General features: G+C 41.3%; 1 long non-coding RNA gene across 1 annotated transcript in view; it reads left to right on the forward strand.

Annotated features, from left to right (window-relative positions):
• Positions 1 to 425: 425 nt before the first annotated feature.
• LOC110192885 (uncharacterized) overlaps positions 426 to 12981 on the forward strand; it is a 65416-nt gene continuing 52860 nt past the window's right edge. Inside the window, exon 1 of the long non-coding RNA XR_002320297.2 lies at positions 426 to 569. This is a non-coding gene — a long non-coding RNA (uncharacterized LOC110192885). The remainder of the gene's footprint in view (positions 570 to 12981) is intronic.

A 12981-nucleotide genomic window follows, 5' to 3' on the forward strand; every position in this document is an offset into this window, starting at 1 on the left:
AATAGTAGCAATGACATGATTATTGTTATTCCAAGGTGCTTTCCAGCTGTAGCATTTTATGTTCTATGTGAGTAGGTATAAAGCCTCAGGCTTTTCCCTGATAATCTTCCTTAAAGCTACCAAGCAATTTACACATTAATTAGTGGTTCACCTGGCAATTACTACATCTCCTATTGCTTCTTCCCAAAGATGAAAATAATATATTAGCTTTTGATAACTTGTCATGACGGTTCCCTTGTAATTATGGGAGCATTAGATACTGTATGAACAGTTGCAGGCAGACCTTGGTTAAATCTTGAATAGTTGCATATAAATTTAATTTCTGTAAATCAAATCACGTTTCCCATCGACTGACATTATGCTTTCAGAAATCCATTTTTACATGGCACTCATTACTAGCATATTTTTTTTTCTTGTGTAGGTCTCTGGTTCTTCCTCCCAACCAATGCCTGTATTTCTCCCACCTCATCCCCATGGTTACTCCACTTAGCCTCAGCAGGGTTAAGAACATAAAAGGCAAAATACAAAAGCAGAAGTCAGGAACCAAGGTCAAGATCAAGAACACTGAGGTAGGTGTCTGAAAAGAACATTGGGAGGGCATGTGGGTGACATATTCTAGGGCACAGTGATAAAGGATATTGTAACAGAGAAAACCTAGAACCAAGAGTCAGGAGACCTGGACCCTGGTTTCAGCTCTAACCCTGGCTCAGTATGTAACCGTGGACAAATCAGTTGGCCTTTATGGGAGGGCCTCAGTTTCTTCATCTCTAAAATGGGGATAAATTGCATATCCCCTCCCTCCCTCCCAGGTTTGTTGTGAGGATCCAATGAGATCATAGTCATAAAGTGCTTTAAATTGTAAAGCATCCTAGAAATGTGAGTTATGGCATTGCCTGGGAGATTGTCTGGTTAAGGCTTAGTTATTCTTCAGAAGTGAGAGGAAGCATCTGGCCTAAGTGTGTGGGTGGCACTTCAAATGGATTCAGTGCCTCCCTGCCTGGATGATGGCAATAGTGCTGGGGAAAGAAGAGGACTCCTATCAAAATGATATTGCATTTTAGAGGACTGTTGTCTTCAGGTGATAAAGGGAAATTCAATAAAATATCTCTCAATCTTTCAGAAAGAGGGGCAGGGAGGCATCTCAGCTGAACCTCCAAGGAGAGAGGCAAAACCAGGAATGGACCATTTGGGGTGAGGGATACAATTTCCCCTGTTTTCCTTAAATTCAACAACAATCTTTAGTGGTTTTAAATGAATGCCAGGGTGTGGGAGGCATGGGATAGATCAAGTCAGTTACCACTTAACCCCTATGTATGTACTCTCTCTCTCTCTCTCTCTCTCTCTCTCTCTCTCTCTCTCTCTCTCTCTCTCTCTCTCTCTCCCATTTCTCTCTTTCTCTCTGTCTCTTCTCTGTCTTTCTCTGTCTCTGTATCTGTCTCTGTCTCTGTCTCTCTCTGTCTCTCTCTCTCTCCCCATCTCTCTCTTTCTCTCTCTTCTCTCTCTCTCTCTTCCTCTCTCCTCTTTTTTCTCTTTCTGTCTCTCTGTCTCTCTGTCTCTGTCTCTCTCTGTCTCTCTCTCTCTCTCTCTCTCTCTCTCTCTCTCTCTCTCTCCCCATTTCTCTCTTTCTCTCTGTCTCTTCTCTGTCTTTCTCTGTCTCTGTATCTGTCTCTGTCTCTGTCTCTCTCTGTCTCTCTCTCTCTCCCCATCTCTCTCTTTCTCTCTCTTCTCTCTCTCTCTCTTCCTCTCTCCTCTTTTTTCTCTTTCTGTCTCTCTGTCTCTCTGTCTCTGTCTCTCTCTCTCTCTCTCTCTCTCTCTCTCTCTCTCTCTTTTCCTCTCTCTCTTCTCTTTTTTTCTCTTTCTGTCTTTCTCTTTCTCTCTTCTGTCTCTCTCCACCTTCCCCCTATCCTCCCTGTCTTCCCCTCTTTCTCCCCTCCACTACTTTTGAAGTATAGAGAACTTTCCCATGCTTGTCGTCTGCTTTGACCACCTTGACTATTCTACTGGGGACATACCTGCTGATTGATGTCCCTAAGTTAGAGAGAACTAGGGTATGGGAGAGGTACTAGAGAAGAGTGGAATAAGGGTCTGGAGTTAAAGTCCTTGCTATTAATTATTTATAGGTCATTTTGCCCCTGGGCCTCAATTCCCTTAGCTATTAAAAAAGGAAACTGGATTATATAAATTCTGATGCTCCATTGATCTAGATCAACACTTCTGTGATTCTATGGAACGCTATAAACCAGAGGTGGGGAACTTGCAGCCTTGAGGCCACATGTGGCCCTCTAAGTCCTCAAGTGCAGCCCTTTGACTGAAGTCATTTGGATTCAGTCAAAAGGCTGCACTTGAGGACCTAAAGGGCCACAGGTGGTCTTGAAGCCGCAGGGCCCCAACCCTGCTAAGCTAATACTTGATATACCTAGGTTTAATGATTCTAATTCTTTCCTAGCCTTACTGGGGTGATTGACAAGCAGAATTTAATATAAAAATACAGAGAGGGAGCTGGTGTGGTAAACAGCTCCATGAGTTGCTTCGTTCCTTAAGTGTCTAATGGTCAGCCCTGCCCTTTGGTATCTATATTCCTTCTGGGACCTGGGTCTCTTAGAGCAGTTAGGTGACATAGTGAATCAAACTCTGGGCCTGGCTTTAGGAAGATCTGAGTTCAAATCCAGTCTCGGATGACACGTATTATCTGTGTGGTCCTGGGCAAGTCACTGTTTACTTCTGTTTCCATAGCACTTACCTCTCAGGGTTGCTGTGAAGATGAAATAGATAATCTTTGTGAAGTGCTTAGCATGGTATCTGGTGCATAGCAGGTGCTTTGTAAATGCTCATCTTTCCCCCTCTCTTCCTCACCCCCTTCAGGAGAGCTGAGATCCATAGTGGGGACTTCTAGTTAGTGTGTTTTTGGGATGGATCAAGGGGATATTTGGAACCGGTCAAGTTACCAGGAGGCAGTGACCATTGTCAGAACTGTCCTCAGGCTAGTTTGGTGGGGCTAGTGTCTGAGAGTCATTTCCATTCTCAGCTGATCTCTGTCTCTAATAGCAATTGAGGACTACTGGAGAAAAGTCACTTCCCTCACATTCTGTCCCTAAGAAAATTGAAAACCTGAAATAATCTTTCCACAGATATATTAGCTTGGGCTACAAAGAAGACACCATGTTGAATTATTACTTTTTTTTCCTCCCCACAAATCCAACCTTTACTTTAGTGTTTGGAAGGGGTTACTTAAATTCATAGCAAAGTGAAAAAAAAATGTATCCTTATGATTAATATGAGTTAAAATGGGGAGTGACATTGTAATAAAATGGCAAAGTTTGGGGCCTTTGGGGAAATTTATCTTGAGCACAGTCTGCTGTTGGAATAATGAGGCCACTATACTTCGGTCAGAGAGTGAATGCCTTCGAAGCAGGTAGAATGATGAACAAGTCGTGACTACCTGTCTAAAGGTAAAGATCACGGGGATCTTTCCCACGTTCTATTTCCAGACAGGGATAGGAAGGTGTTGTGGAACTCAAGAGACTTAGTGAGTTCTAACATCAACAATGCAGCTGTGGGACCTTCAGTCAGTTTCTTCCCTTCTCTAGGTCTGTTTCCTCTTCTCTAAAATGGGAGTGGGGTGAGGATTGGGTTAGATGCATGCTTTCAAGCGCACCACTGTGCCCTAAGCCCGGGGTGAATGTCAGTAAGTTCTGGGCTGTTACCCAAGCACAAAAGATGCCATCAGTCTGGTTCTCTGTGATCCTGAGGCAAGGTAGGGAAACAACTCAGGAGGCCATTTCAGTGGCTTTTAAGAAAACAGTATAGGGGCAGCTAGGGGGCGCAGTAGATAAGCTCTGGCCTTGGAATCAGGAGGACCTCAGATACATGACGCTTACTAGCTACATGACCCTGGACAAGTCACTTAACCCCAACTGCCTCACGAAAAAGGCAAAAAAAAAACCCCAAACAAGGAAACAATATAGGATGCTAGAGTCTGGAGGTAACTTAGGGCTCATCTAGTGAAACTCCTTTGCTTTGCAGAAGAGGAAACTCAAGTATGGAGAAGGGATGTGTCTTTTTTAAAAAGTATATTTTTTCCCCCTAGTTACATGTAAAGAGTTTACATGTAAAGACAATTTTTAACATTCATTTAAAACTTTTTTGAGTTCTAAATTTTCTCTCTCCCTCCCTTACCTCTCCCCTCCCTGAGACAGTAAACAATTTGATATAGATTATAAATGTTCAATCAAACAAAATATGTTGCCACGTTAGTCATTTGTGAAAGAAGATACAGACCCAAAGGGGGAAAAAAAACATGAAAAAAATACAGAAAGTGAAAAATAGCGTGCTTCGATCTGCGTTCAGACTCCATCAGTTCTTTCTCTGAAGGTGGATAACATTCTCCATCACGAGTCCTTTGACATTGTCTTGTATCACCGTATTGTTGAGAATAGCTAAGTCATTCAGTTAATCATCATACAGTATTGCCTTTACTACATATAATGTTCTCCTGGTTCTGCTTACTTCACTTTGCATTAATTCGTATACGTCTGCCCAGATTTTTATGAAATCTGCATGCTCATCATCTCACAATAGTATCCTATTACAATCATATACCGCAACTTAGTGGGCCATTCCCTAGTTGATACGCATCTCCTCACTTTCTAATTCTTTGCCATTACAAAAAGAGCTGCTATAAACATTTTTTTAAAATACAAATAGCTCTTTCCACCTTCCCCTCTTTTTAAATCTCTTTGGGATACAGATCTACTAGTGGTATTGATGAGTCAAAGGGCACACACAGTTTTCTAGCCCCTTGGGTATCCTTCCAAATTGCTCTTCAGAATGGTTGGATCAGTTCACAACTGAGGAGGGATGTGTCTTACCCAAGGTCGCACAGGTCATTAGTGGAAGAGTCAGGACTAGAACTCATTTAACTTCTTGGGCTTTTGGTTTCCTCATAAATAAAAGCGGAGAGTTGGACTATATAGTTTTAAAATCTTTTTTTAGCTCTAAATCTGTGATGCTATGATCTCACGTTTGTATCTTCTGATTTCTAATCTAGGACTCCAGAGCAGACAGTAACCACAGTGGAGAGACTCCGTTTGCATTCCATATTCCTTTCGCTTTCCTCATTAGTGATGGTACGAGGCAGGGAAGGGGTTATGACTAGCTAATATTCTAGCTTCTTTGGCAGGAAAATGTCTGCTTTCTAATGGAAAAAATACAAGACGGTTGTCAGAGCGCATGGGTTTTGTTTCCAGCTCTGCCATTCGCTTACTACGTGACTGGACAAATATCTGACCTCCCTGGACCTTAGGGGTTTTTTTTTCTGTAAAATGAGAGGGTTCTACTGAGCAGTGTACTCATAAATATTTAACAATGGGCTCTCCAAAAAAGTATTTATAATAGCCTTTTAAGTTTAACCTGTATTATTAACATTTTCTCCATCATTTTATTAAGGCTAGACAATCAACACAGTAATAAACCAAGCCCTGATTTGTAATGCTTGCCAATTTCAAGAGGCATAAATGCTCTCAGTGAAATTTAACAAGTGGCTCTCAGCTAGCCATTTTGAGCTGGCTCTGGTTCTACTAAGATACCTTTCATCTCCAAAAATCTTTTCCATCTTTTCAAACCCCTTCTAGACTCTCTCTCTCTCTCTCTCTCTCTCTTCTCTCTCTCTCTCTCTCTCTCTCTCTCTCTTTCTCTCTCTCTTTCTCTCTGCATGTGTATATGTGTATATATATATATATATATATATATATACACACATATTATATTTGTCTGCGTGTGTCTGTGTGTGTTTGTGTGTGTGTGTGTATTTATACACACATATATACATACATATACACACACAGAGAACACTGGTGGGATAATGTACAGAGCACTGGGCCTGGATTCAGGAAGATCTGAATTCAAATCCAGCCTCAGAAACTTACTTGCTATGTGACCCTAGGGAAGTCACTTAACTTCTGTCTGCCTCTGTTTTCTCAACTATAAAATGGGTATAATACTAGTACCTACCTCCCAGGGTTGTTGTGAGGAGGTTTAAGTTCTAGGTTTATTTCTAGTTCCAATATTTATGTGCTCAAATCTCATAGAATCACACGTAGGACATTCTAAACTCTATGTTCTAAGATCCCTCCTAGTTCTGAAATTCTGTGATTATAGAACCATAGGGTTCTAGGGATTGAGGAAGGGGTATGGAGAGAGAATTTCTGGGGCTTTGGCCTGAGGGACACATTTGTGAAATTTGACTCAGGAACCTCATGATTGAAATTTCCCATAATAGGAAGACCTTGAAAATGCCTGAAGCCGGCACTGAAAGCCTGGCAGAGGAGTATGCTTAATTGAGACTGAACAGTCAGAGGCAGTCTAGAATTCATTGAATTCATTAGCAGAGCAGAGAGAAGAAAGGGGTGCAGGGGGAGGCTGGGGGGGGAGGGGAACTCCTTTCAGTGGGCAGCAGCTGCCACCAGTCCACTGGGCTGACATGGGCTTGGGAAAAGAAGCCCTCATTCAAGATGCCGCATCTTGTTCTCTGTTCCAGTGCAATCTTAGGACAGAGTAGTCCTTTCCTAGCCTGTTCCCACAAGACTAATTATTATAAAAAACCCTCTGTCATGGCTTTGCAACGGTCCATGGCCTAACTCATTTTAAAATGCAAATGAATGCTAAATAACCGCCAGGTTTGGAACCCTTCCCTGCCCACATCCCTAGCTCTGGGAGGCATCATTATTGGCTGAGGCACCAGCTGAAGGGCTTTGGGTAATTTAATGAACACAGGTGGCGTCACTGGTGACATCATGAGATTGGAACAATTGGTAGAGACGTATCAGGAGGCCTCCCTGACAGCCAATTATGGGCCTGTCTCCTGCCTCACAGCTGGCCACGATGGCACCCAGATGCTCTCATAAAGCAGCTCAGGGGTTCTCTCTCCCTCTCGCACTTGATTAATAGGTCATAACTTTACATTCTGGTCCTCAGCAATTCCATCTTTTCTCCTGATCACCCTTCATGGTTGGGCATAAGAATCTGTTTGAAATTAATATTCTGGGGGGTGAATAATCATGCCAGAAGGAGAGGGTATGACTGGGAATACTAGATTTGAAATCAAAGCACCTGGGTTTGAATCTTGCTTCTGCTATTTAGTTGTGTGACCTTGAATATGTCATGTAATGGCTTGGAGCCTCAATTTTCTCATCTGTAAAAGGGGGATAATAATGATTTTACATCTTCCTCACAAGTAAACTTAAACAACAACAACCACAACACTATTCAATGCGAAGTAGCTACCAGCTGCAGCTACATTTCTTTCTTTTTTAATTAATTTATTTTTAGTTTTCATCATTCACTTCCACAAGATTTTGAGTTTCAGATTTTCTCCCCATCTCTCCCCTCCCCTCACTCCAAGACAGCGTGAATTCTAAATACCCCTTCCTCCAATTGTAGCTAGATTTTCAATGGCAGTGATTGGGAGAGAGGGATGGGGGGAATTGGCCTTCCCTTGTATCTTCCCTTTCAGGAGGGCATAGGATGAGGCTCACAGAATCACAACATATCAGAGCAGGACAGGATCTTAGTGCATAGATCATAGGGTGTCAGAGCTATAAGAGAACTTCAGGATCATCCAGTCTTAACTCTCTTATTTTCCAGTTGGGGGCACAAGGCCCAAAGAGGGGAATGACTTGCTCAAAGCCAGGGGTGAGGAACTTGAGGCCTCAAGGCTACACGAGGCCCTCTAGGTCCTATGGCCCTTTGACTGAATCTAAATTTCACAGAACAAATCCCCTTAATAAAAGGATTTGTTCTGTAAAACTTGGCCTCAGTCCAAAGGCCACACCAGAGGGCCTAGAAGGCTACGTGGGGCCTCCAGGTCGCAGGTTCCCAACCCTGCTCAAAGTTATACATTAAGTTAGTATCAAAGTCAGTTCTTTCCTCATTTCTCCCTCTCTTCTTTACTCTATGTCTTCCCCAACTTTAACACCCAAAGTAACTGAGAAAGGTGGAGGAATGGTTAGAATTGGAAGACCTAGTAAAGCTTGTTGGACAGGGAGATAGTGGCTACCTTCCTGGTTTCAGTTATAGCGGGAAGTCTCTTTTTCCTCTTGATTTATTCACTTTTCGAACATTTATTAAAGGCTTACTATGTCTAAGGAAGGCTCCCAGGAGCTGGAGATAATGGATTAATACAACACAGACACTGCTGTCAAAGAGCTTATAGTCTGTCTAATAAAATATGCCTGAGTGTACCTTCAGGGAGGCTCTAGATAGTAAAGGAAATAAATGCTGGACTTGGAATCAGGAAGACTTGAATTCAAATTCTTCCTCAGCCACTTAATAGCTGTGTCATCCCAAATAAGTCATTTAATATGTCAGCCTTGGTTTTCTTATCTGTAAAATGGGGATACTAATTGCATTTACCTTACAGGGTTGTTGTGAGATCATAGGAGGTAATATATGTAAAGCCCGTTGTAGAGGCAGCTGGTGGTCCATTGGTCCACTAGGCCTGGAATCAGAAAGTTGCTGTTTAGTCATTTTCAGCTTAATTTACACTGTTCTTTCCAAGATGACTTATCTTCATTTCTTTTTATCAAGTGACCAGTGGCACCATAGTTCTGTGTCTCCTACCCTTCACTTGGACCTCTCTGTTAAGCAGTTGATGATCTATTATCATGTTCCTAAATTGCCAGAAAGTTGTAAGATAGAGTAGAAATTCAAGTCACATAAAACTTTGATTGTACATATATGATAAGATAGTTGTTGTTATTCAGTCATTTTAGTCATATCTAACTCTTCATGACCCCACTTGGGGTTTTCTTGGCAGAGATACTAGAGTGATTTGCCATTTCCTTCTCCAAATCATTTTTTATAGATGAAGAAATTGAGGCAAACAGGGTTAAGTGAATTGCCCAGGGTCACACAGCTGCTAAGTGTCTGAGGCCAGATCTGAACTAAGGAAGATGAGCCTTCCTTATTCCAGGCCTTTCTTCCAGGAAGACCCAAGTTAAAATCCAGCTTGAGACACTTAATAGTTGCGTGACCCTGGCAAATCACTTAACTTTTGTTTGCCTCAGTTTCCTTAACTGCAAAATGATGGTAAGAGCAGCACTTAACTCCCAGTGTTGGGAGGATCAAAGGAGCTAATATTTGGCAAGTGCCTAGTACGTAGTAGGTTCTATATAAATGCTTATTCCCTTCCTAAACCTTAAAGTTCTTTAGCTATTTTATTTTTCTTCTAATGTTGTTATCCCCATTTTAAAAGTGATGAATGTGAGAAAAATGTAAGTACCTCTGGGAGGAATGAATGAATGAATGAGTGAAAAAAGCATTTAAGTTTTTACTACGTACCAAGTATTATGCTAAAAACAAACCATTCCTGTTCCTAAGAAGCTCACATTCTAATTAGGGAAAGCAATGTGGTATAGGTGGGTTCAGCTTCAGGGTGAATGGGAAATCACAGCTGTTCTCAAGGTGTATTTAGAAGGTCAGATGGCAATGTTTCAGGGTTTGGAGAGTACAAAAGCAGAGCAGCTGGGAAGGTCGGGTGGTCCTTAGGGCTCAGTGGTAGGACAAATGGAATAATGTGGCAATGCATATTGCCATCTTTTCAGCTATAGTGAGGACTCAAGTCTGGGATGGGGGTCATGGCTCAGTCCATAAAACTTCTCAAACACATACAGGCTAGTATGTATGGGAAGGTGAGAGTCAGAGACTGGTCCCAAGGCACCCACTGAGGGAAAAAGAAAATCTGTTCTAGGGGTTGCATCCTTCACCCTCAAACCTTGACTGGTGGCTCCTGATTCACCTCAGAGGACTGCCTGTAGCTGTGCTGATCTGCTGTGGGAGCTGTGGACCCAGCCATGGGCTTTAAACAGGCTTTTCTTTGTAAATTGAAATACCAAAGTGTTGTGTTTATCCTTCCAAATAAATGCCAGATTTCAAATGCATTATGCTGAAATAACTGAAAATTGGAGGCAAATGATTGATTTCAATGGCTCTCGTGTAAGACCATGATATACATATACATATATACACACATAGATATACATATATACTCATATACAATACACATACACACATATATGTAAATATAGTGCATATGTGCATGCATACGCATAGATAGTGGAATTATATGCAAATAAAACATATTGCATAACAAATTGGTGTGTTTGTTATATAATAATAAATGGATATATTTATGCACATATAAATGGGTACATATGTACATATATATGTGCATTTATGTGCTGTCCTTTGCACCAGCTTCTAATCCCCCAGGAGTCAAATACATTATAGAGAATGTAAGCATGCTTCTCCCAGTAGTGGCTGAGAAGTTGTAGAGCCTCAGGCACCCTGATGGGATAGGGGATCCTAACCCTCTCCAGGGAACTCCTATAAGGACTTGGGTTTAAATTAAGATTCTCCCATTCTCATGACAGAGTCAGCTTAATCTTTCTACAGAGATGCCTGCTGGTTAACCAAACCCCCATGCTTCAGACCGTAGGCAGCTTTGTTTAACATGAGCATAATGCCAGAGCTCTCAGAGACAAGCTCACCTGCTTGGAATCCACCTGGTGTCCCCCATCGGATTGTGAGAAGAATTCAATACATCAGCCATGCTACTCAGATCTGGGAAAAAGGTTTGGAAATCACAGAAACCATACACGAATACAGAACATGATTTTTTTCAGAGGTTGGGAACTCCTGCTGTCAACACAGATTGCAACCTGTCTGGGACTTCTATCTGGGACTTAGTAGGTAAGTCCTACGAAGTGGCCCAAGGCACATAGAGAACAAGTGATCAGTCCAGGGTTACACAGTCAATAAATGGCAGAGTTAGGACTTTACTGCAGATCTTCCTGATTCCTCATCCACTATTCTATTTGCTACCCCACATCGCCATGGAAACTACACTGCCCAGTAAACCCAAGACCTCCTCCAGTTTAATCCCGTGGTTAGCATCTATCTCTTGTGCTTCCAGAATTCAAGACCCATCTTATTAATTAATATATATATATATTTTTTTTTTTTGGGTGAAGCAATTGGGGTTAAGTGACTTGCCTAAGGTCACACAGCTAGTAAGTGTTAAGTGTCTGAGGCTGGATTTGAACTCAGCTGCTCTTGACTTCAAGGCCAGAGCTCTATTCACTGTGCCGCCTAGCTTCCCCTAGACATAGGTTTAGTTTCTCCATTGCCTTTCTGCACGATACTAATTTTTAGTTCTTCAGAGACTGTTGAATTCCATGTTTTATAACCATACAACAATTCTGGTAGAATATTGGCATTAAAAAAGATGGGCCTTGCAGCTAAGGGATGCAGTGGATAGAGCACTGGCCCTGGAGTCAGGAGGACCTGAGTTCAAATCTGGCCTCAGACACTTGACACTTACTAGCTATGTGACCCTGGGCAAGTCACTTAACCCCTTTGCCTAGCAAAAGACAAAGCAAAAAGCCAAAAACAAACAAACAAAAAAACCCAAAAACCAAAAGAACAAAAAAAGGTGGGCCTTGAATTCTGGGAAAAGTTTGAGGTCGTTAAAAGAGCTTTGCAATTTTGCAAAAGTAACTGTCCACTTTCTTCCTCCTATTCAATTGTGGGTCCAATTTGTCATTCATCTGTACTACTTGTCATATTTATAAGTACATGTAAATATGTACACACACGCACAAATATATATATATATATATATATATATGTGTGTGTGTTGTGTGTGTGTGTGTGTACATGAGCATACATTTATATATACATGTGGGAGTGTGTACATGTGCACATGTGTATATATATATATATATATATATATATATATATATATATATATATATATATATATATATATATGTATGTTTATACACACACACACACAAGTTCTCTAGACTGTCTTTTTATTGTTTGTCATAATCTGGGCAATAGATATCTTTAATCTGCTTGATTTCTCCTGAGCAGATGGTTATGCAAAATTCTTTTTGAGTGGTTTTGAATCTCTTTCATAAAGCTTTGCAGTATTCCAGGGTTTGATGCAACTGGCTTAATGCCATTTACAAACAAGAACACCTGGAGCACCTCACCATTTAAAGGGGATTTCTCCTCAACTTTCACTCTGTACTGGATCTCCTCCATCACAGTGGCGAACATTTTATTAAGTATGCATTGCCTTGTTTTATGCCTTACCTGATATTTATGGTGAGTCATTGAAAAAGGTCATCTCTGTTATGCCTTACAAAGAACCTTGAATAATTGTGCTGTATGGATTGCATGGATGGAGGTGATGCTTGTTGGGAGAGAGCCTTTAAGGCAACACTTCTCTTTTCCGAATCAAATGTTTTTTATGCAATCAAGAAACAATAATCACAGCGAGATCTTTTATTCTCTTCATCTGACATTCAATTCCATGGTGGTAAAAATGTGGTCTATTGTGGAATATTGATTGCAAGAGCCTGGCTATTCCTTCTAATTCCCTCCTCCAGAATGCCCTTGATACACATGCAGTGTTTCTCACAATGATGTTTACATTGATGGGAAAAGTAGGTATGTAGGTCTGTAGTTGAAGTTCTCTTGGTCACTTTTTTTTTTTTTACTATTAATAAGGTCTGGCTTTTTCTCTCATAGCTTTGGTATCTTCCCTTTTCTTCTGATAACTTGTAAGCCAGCTTGTTAATCTGTTCACAACCCCCAGAATGGATCTCCTCTTTGTTTACTTTGTCTAATCCAGTTGTTTTTTCTCAAAGGTGGTGTTTATCATGCATTGTCATGAGGCTTTTTGATGCACTGGCCCAGATTCTGTCTGAACAATACAGGGCCCAGAAGGAGTAGGTACTACAGGGAGATTTTCCCTCCCCCCTTCAACCCTCATTGTGACCTTGTTCTCTTTCCTTTTTCCTCTCTTGGCTGGATATTAACCTCCTATCACTATCCTGGTGGAAGGGAAGCCAAAAGTCCAGCCCCACTCTGACCCTTAGACTCATTCCTTACTTCCCAATGGTAGTGTGCCAGTCA

This window comes from Phascolarctos cinereus, unplaced genomic scaffold (genome assembly GCF_003287225.1).
Source record: "Phascolarctos cinereus isolate Bilbo 61053 unplaced genomic scaffold, phaCin_HiC Scaffold_2;HRSCAF=192, whole genome shotgun sequence".
In the NCBI taxonomy this organism is placed as follows: domain Eukaryota; kingdom Metazoa; phylum Chordata; class Mammalia; order Diprotodontia; family Phascolarctidae; genus Phascolarctos; species Phascolarctos cinereus.